The sequence below is a fragment of the Bidens hawaiensis genome, unplaced genomic scaffold (assembly GCF_021521415.1).
Source record: "Bidens hawaiensis isolate Kalapana, Puna unplaced genomic scaffold, B.hawaiensis_p1.1 tig00007050_1, whole genome shotgun sequence".
NCBI classification, from domain to species: domain Eukaryota; kingdom Viridiplantae; phylum Streptophyta; class Magnoliopsida; order Asterales; family Asteraceae; genus Bidens; species Bidens hawaiensis.
The window spans coordinates 1,202,238-1,211,377 of NW_027491486.1; positions in this window are offsets into that span (position 1 = coordinate 1,202,238).

Here is a 9,140-nt window from a genome sequence, read left to right on the forward strand (position 1 = left end):
GAAAATTCGACCAACGGTAAATGACGATCCCAACTACCACCAAAATCGATAACACATGCTCGCAACATATCCTCGAGAGTCTAAATGGTCCTCTTGGACTGACCATCCGTCGGCGGGTGATAAGCGGTACTGATGAGAAGTTTGGTACCCATCTCCTCATGAAACTTCTTCCAAAAACTGGTGGTAAAACGCGTATCCCTGTTCGAAACAATAGATACCGGCACCCCGTGTCTGGAAATGATCTCACGAATAAACACTTCGGCCAGCTGCTCAGAATTAAAAGTCTCTCGAATCGGCAAGAAATGAGCGCTCTTAGTCAGTCTATCAACGATTACCCAAATGGTGTCATAACTGCCCCTAGGAGTACGAGGCAGTTTAGTCACAAAATCCATCGTAAGGTGTTCCCACTTCCAGTTAGGTATTTTCCAATGGTTGAAGTTTCCCGAACGGCTTCTGGTGCTCGGCCTTAACTTGCAGGCACGTCAAACACTTACTCACGTACTGAGCCACCTCATACTTCATCGCAGGCCACCAATAATTTTTCTTCAGGTCCTAGTACATCTTGGTCGTGCCCGGATGAATGGAATAGCGCGACTTGTGTGCCTCATCCAATATTTTACCCCAGAATCCCCCATACCTGGGTACCCATAAACGCCCATTCTTATACTTCACCTCATCACCGACGTCTTCCCCATGTGTTTGATCCGTAAAAACTTCAATTCAAGGTCGGTTCTATGATTCCCCATGTGTTTTACACCTTAATTGATCATATTAACGCGCTTATTGGTCGTTAAGATTGAGTTTTGATGATAACAGTTTGCTGACAGATTCGTATACGTTTATTGTAGGGCCTGTAACGCGATGATAATCCATTTTTTTTGATCGATTCTTGATTCCATGATGTTCTACTTTGAGTCTAGTTTTCAGAAAGGTATATTTTGTAATTTTTGGACAAGATTTGAATGGTTTTTATGATTTTATAAGATCGAGTGTCAAAGCTGATGCGGGATGACGGATTCTGGTCTGCATTCCCGATATCATAACCTTTTTTCGACAAGTCTAAACTGGTTGGTTCGACTTCTGGAAGTTAATATTTTGAGTTAGGAACCACCCAATTGGAATCGTTTAATTTGGATGGGTAATGAATTTTATAAAAATAAAAACATTGTGTTGCGCACTGAAATAGCTGCACATACCTTTCTGTGTTGGAGGAATTTTTATGATTTTTTTGTCCACTAGAAAAATATAATAAAAATATTTTTATAAACTTAAGATATTTTATGAAAATCTGGTAAAAAAATAATAATTTAATTCCATGTTTTTGCTATGTAATAAAATACATCTTTGCATGCTAAAATCTGCATGTTATATTCGTTATTGATCGATAAGTTCGTTTTAGGCTTAACCGGTGGCTGCCCTTTCTCGTATATTTCGGGGCTGTTATAATTGAAGTTCGTGCTCCGTCATCTTCTTAGGTATGTCTAGTGTAATATACTTTAGTATCATGAGTTTTGGCATTCGTTAGATTGGTCAACTGTTGATGAAGTGAAAACTACGTTTCGGTTGTCTAGTTTGTCAATTGTTGCGTCAAACGCGTTGTTTGAGGGAATTAACAACCAATTCGGATGTTGTAGCCTCGTTATGATTTGTTGTCTGTGAAAAACTATATTTTTATGTTATTGGGGCTGAATTGGTTGTCGGTTACTCAAACGGGTCGGTGCGGATCAAATTCGCGTTTATTGGTAATTTGTGCATCGTGCTTGCGAATTACCGACCCATCCAACTCGTGTAGCGTCGTGTGGACTTTTTGGCTGTGATTTTACTAAATTTGGTCCACACGGGGCTGAGTTGGTATCTAAGTGCATAATCAACCCGTTAACGCGCGTATTCGATAAAGTCAACAACTTTCGGGGGTAAATTGGGAACCCTTTGTCCCCGGGATTAACTAAGGGTGGTTTTGGTAAATACATGGCCTCGGGAGCTGATGTAATTGAATTTGGTAATGTCAACGCTTTAGGTCAATCAAATCATGTTAGAACGTCTCGTAGGATAAACGAGTCGGTACATTTGATGTGTGTCTAATAACCCTATAATAATGACCCTCACAACCAAGCTTTAATATTAAAACGAAAATCCTAAAACCACACACAACCGGTAAGTGTACCGATCGCAGGTAGTAAGACCTAGGAAGTCCGAGTATCGAACACGTGGACACGTAAGACGCTAACGATTACTAACCCTAGACAAGATCTACCTTAGAATAATATTTAATTGATTTTTGATTTTTAATTACTTAACTGAACTAACTAGACTGACTGACAAAACATACCAAAAATAGAAAACTTAACAGGTAACTAACTGTGTTAACTTAGGGTGGAGAAAAACGTCTACCTAGGTCTGAATCAAATTGTAGGCCTAACAAGCTAATGGGTTGAATGACTTCAAGACACCGGTCCCTAAAGATGACCCGACTAAGGATCGTTCGGGCTCACTGGATTACCTCTCGGTCTCACTCAACAAACCTAAACTACTCAAAATCGGCTAAAACGACCAAACCGGGAAACAATTGCTAACGTGTTCTAATGCTAGATCACCTCTCGGTCTCACCAACACTCGACCCTAATGGCAATGAATACTACACAACCAAGTATAGAGGAACAATTCAACTTATTAGCATCCCTCTTCTGCGTTAGGAATTGTCCGAAAAGGTTCGATTGAATCCCATGCTTTCATGGTCCCTATCTCTGCCCCGGCACTGGCCGACACGTAGGTCTATTCCGCGCTTTCCTAGGTGCGCATCTCCATCTACTAAAAGTAGGGGTGGTTGCCGTAGATAGATTGGGTCATTCGTAACCAGAGCAAGAACCGATGCTATAGCATACCAAAATAGATCAACTAGTCGCTCAAAACACCTAAACCTGACAAGAAACGAACTCGCTTTCGCGCAATCCTTATTCTAGCATGCAAAGGCAATGAGACAACCCTAACTTCTTATCACCTCTCGGTCTCAAAGAAGGTGTTTAACCGCTGTACTTAATCCAAATAATCACGCAACAAAACCCTACGGTGGTACCTACCGCAAACGAACCCTAAACACAAAGTCTAGAATCAAACAATGCACCGATCAATCAATACAAAACTAATCAACCGACACACGGGGTTTATGCAATGAATTAACCAATATTTCCAGCCACTAAACACAACCTATTTCATGTCTAAATCAAACTTTACATCAACAAATTAAGTCTATCAATCAAACAATCCAACAAGCTCATCAAACACTAACAATTAACATCATCCCTAGGTAGAACTAACAAGATTAGCCTCTCATACTTTTTGGACAGCCATGAATATTTAATAAACACATCATTAAACTCATACCAATCATCATAATAATCATCCAATGATTAACAATAATCAATAACAAATCAATCTTTCAAGTAATTGCAAAACTAGTTAAGAATTAAACAAGAAAATCAAAGTTGATGAACAATGAAATTATTGAAAGGATATTGGGTGTTCCGGGGCTGCTCCTTGGCTGTAAAACGATGATGAATCAATCCCGAGGCTTGCACTTGCTTCTTTCTTCCTTCCCTAGCCGCTACACGATCAAACCCTAAGCCGAAAAAAGATTTTTGGTCTTGGTTCCTTCTGCTCACTGCTGCGATCGCCAGCTCCACACCCCTCTAGGGTTTTTTTTTCTTTTTTATAATAAAATATAATAGTAGGCTTGGGCTTTTCCATGATGTAATGGACCGGGCCTTGAGTTTTTACTTGAAAATGTATGCGTAAAAGGCTCGTAAACTACTCCGAAAGCTCGATTTTTCTTCCTTGTAACCCAAAACCTATATGATTATTAAATATATGTAAAACCTATCTAAAACAAGTAAAAACACATAAAATGTAATACAAAAACGTAGATAAAAGGTGGGGAAAATACGAGTGTTTTACAACACATCAACGTTTAGTTAGTAATCTTTGTGTACAATCCGACAGGCTTGTAAACTATGGATTGGCTTTGAAGTTCTCAAACTCTTTGGTGTTTGTGTGTCTCGTTTCAGGTGAGTTCATGATGCCCCTTTTAAATCTTTTTACGTTTTGGGCTAGCATACACACCGTAATACAATTTTACACGATTTTACTCGTTACAATTATTCGGATGGTATTACATAGCCTTATTTGTATTTGTGCATTTATAAAACTATGAGTGAATTATATTCTATGCCTTAGGATATTTTAGACTCATTTATGGTCATATATTCCTTAAGGGTTATACATATTACTTGTGCTTTAAGCTCGAGGTTACTATTAGGCCTAGTATTGAATGCCTAGATGATCCATTATTTATGGATTGTATGCGATGATAATGTTGGATGGATATTTGAATTAGATGAATGCGTATGTGTGTATGTGAATGTGTATGTGTTGGTAAACTGTGACCGGGTCTAATATATTACTCGGGGAAGACCCGGGGTGAGGAGGCCCGTGTTGCATGTTTATGACGCGACTGGGTCAAATATATTACTCGGGGAAGACCTGGGGTGAGGAGGCCCGCCGTTCTATAAACCGTGGTCGGGCCAAATATATTATTTGGGGAAGACCCGGGGTGAGGAAGCCCGTATCACGTGTTTGGTATGTTAAACCGTGACCGAGTCAAATATATTACTTGGGGATGACCCGGGGTGAGGAGGCTCGTGTTGCGTTACGGATGGATGGTGATCTTGGCAGGGCCAAACTATACGACTCAGGTTCTTAAATCCTATGGCGGGCCCTGAAAAGCACATGAGGGGGGAGGCTCGTGTGGCATGATCATCATCGGAATGTTACGTTTTTGGGTTGTACGTGTGCTCGACCCTGAATGTTATACGTGGATGTTATATATATATATATATATATATTGTTATATATATATAGGGACGTACTTGAAAGGATGTTTATATATATATATGTATATATCTTTGTATATGTATGTATGAGAATGTTTCATCTTCGGTAACGATGACTTAATGGATGCACTCTTCTTACATTAAAAACTTTAGGTATACGTGTTTGGGTTGTACGTGTGCTCGACCATGATGTTAGTATTTGGATGGTATTTGTAGGGATATAAATATATGGATGTATATAGATGTCTAAGTACGAATACTTAGTGTTGATGGTGGCCTAACTGTTCGTATCCCGTATTATATTTTAAACTCTTGGAATGTTTTATAAACCCATTTTTATAATTAAATCCTTGGAATGATTTGTTTAAATGTCTATTATTAAAACTTGAACTCACTCATCTCAAGCTGACTTTGTGTGTATGTTAGATTGACTTTCAGGTTAAGGATTGGAGGTTACCGCTTGGATGTGCTCGAGACTACTTGGACGGTTGAAGGTATAACTAGTCGGAGATTAATACGCAAACTGTTTTCTTTTCATTTATTATTTTAAACATTTAAATCATGGTTTTGGGAACTTGGTTTTAGTACTTGTGATTTTCCGCTATTTACTACTCTGAAATGATTCTTAATAAGATGAAATTGTTTGACTTTAAATTTTTGGGAATTTTTGGATATGATTACCAACTGTAGGATTCCCGGGATTCAGGGTATTACAGGTTTAAGAATAAGCTGATAAGATTTCACACGAATAGGTTTTGACCTCTCCTTCCGGCTCAACGCGTCGGCTACCACGTTAGCCTTACCGAGATGGTACATAATCTCCAGATCATAATCCTTAATCAACTCTAACCATCGACGCTGTCGCATATTCAGTTCCTTTTGCTCGAAGAAATACTTTAAGCTCTTATGATCGGTATAGATAACGCAAGGAACGTCGTACAAATAATGCCTCCACAACATAAGCGCAAACACAACCGCCACCAGCTCAAAATCGTGAGTAGGGTAATTCGCCTCATGAGGCTTTAACTGCCGTGAGGCATACGCGATGACTCGGCCTCGCTGCATCAAAACACACCCAAGCCCCTGGTAAGAAGCATCAGAATAAACCACTAGATCGTCAGTGCCATCGGGTAAAGCTAGAATCGGGGCATGCGTCAATCTGTTCTTCAACTCGAGAAAAGCCTCCTCCTGCTCAGTACCCCAAACAAACTTAACGCTCTTCTTAGTCAACTTGGTCAATGATGAAGAAATTTTTGAAAGGTCGGGAATGAAGCGTCTGTAATACCCTGCCAAGCCCAGAAAACTACGAATTTCGGATGGAGACTTAGGAGATCCCCATTCTTTTACGGCTTCCACCTTTGCAGGGTCAACCAAAAATATCACTCGGGTTAATAACATGACCCAAGAACTGAACCTCGCGTAACCAAAATGAACGCTTAGAAAATTTCGCATACAATTTGTTCTTTCGCAGAGCTTCCAAAACTTCCATGATATGGACGGCGTGATCGGATTCGCTTTCGGAATACGCAAGAATGTCGTCGATGAACACAATAACCGAACGATCGAGCATCGGCCTACACACCCGGTTCATAAGATCCATGAACGCAGCCGATGCGTTGGTCAAACCGAAAGACATCACGAGGAATTCATAATGCCCTTAACGAGTGCGGAAGGCAGTCTTAGGAATATCTTCCTCCCGAATTTTCAACTGATGATACCCGGACCTAAGGTCGATCTTCGAGAACCAACTAGCTTCTTGGAGCTGATCAAATAAGTTGTCGATCCTTGGGAGAGGGTACCGATTTTTAATAGTGAGTTTATTCAATTCACGGTAGTCAATGCATATCCGCATGCATCCTTCTTCTTAACGAATAGGACTGGGGCACCCCAAGGTGAGATGCTCGGTCGAATGAAGCCCTTGTCGAGCAAGTCTTCCAATTGAGCCATAAGTTCTTTCATTTCATTCAGTGCTAGATGGTAAGGGGCTCGAGCAACGGGTTTGGCGCCCGGTATAAGGTCTAACTGGAACTCGACCTCGTGATCCGGCGGCACATCTGAGAAATCATCTGGAAATACGTCCGGGAAATCCTGAAAAATAGGAACATCACCGACGGTAGTCGCCTCGGTATTCACGTATATAGGATACACCAGATACGCCCCGCACCCCCGCTGCATCAACTTTCCCGCCTTAAGCATGGATATGATATGTGGCGTCGCACCATTCCGATCATCGAAGACCGTAATCTAGGTCCCATCCGGGGCCCTTAGACGTACAATTTTCTGACCACAAACGATCTGATCATCAACACTTGCGAGCCAATCCATCCCAAGCACCACATCAAAACAGCCAAGCGGCATCAAGTACAACCGCATCGAAAATCTATACCCAGACAACTCGATGGAACAACCCTGAATAACCCTAGACACGGAAACGGACTTTCCTACAGCAACCTCAACCTCAAACACATCGACTACGCACTCGGGTGATTTATTCAGCGAGGAACATCAAGCGGTAGACACAAAACTTCTACTGGCACCCGAATCAAATAAAACCGATGCCTGTAGTTCATCAAGTAAAAAGGTACATGGGATAACATTACACTACTACTTAGCTACACGATCATACATATGATCCCGAAAGAATGAGAAATTGTAACGTCAGAATATAAGAATAGATTAGGAGAAAATACCTGAAACAACATCCGCATCATCTTTCGCCTCTCTCTTGGAGATGTTGAAGGCCCTCGCCCTGGCCTTCGGCTTCTCTTCCACCTTCCCCCTCGAGGAAGTCTCCTAACCGGACACCCCCGCCTTGGTAGTAGGAGAGTTTGATGCCAAGTGGCCGGCACCCTTACAGCAGAAACAAGTCAACGTCGGACACTCAAAATGGGAGTGTCCAACCTTATCACATCGGAAACAAGAACCAGACCCACTCTTACATTCCCCCTTGTGCGGTCTCCCACACTTCTTGCAATTTCCAAACGCCGCATCCCTCTTAACATCCGAAGTCTCAGTCTTTACCCTCTTCTCAGACAAATTAAAATTGTTTCCCTTGGTCGCTTATCGTACGAATTTGTGTTCCACGTCTTCCTAGTCTCGGTCGGCGGTAACTTCTCCCTCTGATCATACAATGTACCTGTTAGGGTAACCACCGAGTGAAAAGAGTTCATGTCGGTGGTCACCACACCCCTACGAATATCTGCCGGAAGCCCCTTCACATACTTTTTAATCCTCTTGGCTTCTGGAGTAACCAAATCGGGACATAAACTTTGTGGTATATTCCCGATGCGTCAAACTACCCGCCTCCAAGGTTAAGAATTCATGTTTCATCTTATCCAATTCATGCGGAGGACAAAACTGATCAAGAACCAATTTCTTCAACTCCACCCATGTCATCCTCCTAATCGAACGATCACCCATATCCTGCGCCAAGTTGTCCCACCAACACAGTGCCTCGGAACGAAAGGAGGCAGTAGCATAAGTCACCATGTCATCCCCCTTACATTTAGTAACCCTTAGAACAGCCTCCATCTCCCTCACCCACTGATGTGCTGCCAACGCATCCTTGGTACCATCGAAAGAAGGGGGGTCACACTTCTTAAAGTCACTTTACGAGCAACCCCGAGTAGATACATAAACAATCCGCACTTCGTCTTCATCTCCACTCGGCACATACACCTCCTCCTCCTTCCTTCCCTTATCCTAGCTCTTACCAACCAATGACTTCTCCATGGCCCTGACAGCCTTAGCAACGATCTCGGGGATGGTGCTATGGAGCACCTGGTAAACCTCATCCGCGATTGCCGCATGCATAGTAGGATCTAAGGCGGGGTTAACCCCCTCCTCATAAATCGGGGCTTCCTGCTGGGAAGTAGGAATCTCACGCTCAGCTTCGGTACATGGCTTACGACCACGTCCACGAACACTAGGACCACCTCTCTTAGTTGCTCGACTATTAACCATGACTTATCCCTACAAAGACAGAATTTTAACACGGTCAAGTATAAGTGGCATTTAGAACACGTAACGTAAGAGTAAACTGCTAATGACGTTGATCAAGTGTAATTAGTCGCTTACTTTACCCGCCCGTCCTAATCAACCCCTACCCCTAACCCCATTAGCATTCTATCTAACACTTAAACAATTAATCACATACTGGAAACTTTATAATTCAAATGAATGACTAAACAATTTAAGTTACCTCTTGGCGTGCAGCTACTCGCGGTGGGCATACTAGTTTTTCTCTTACAGTTC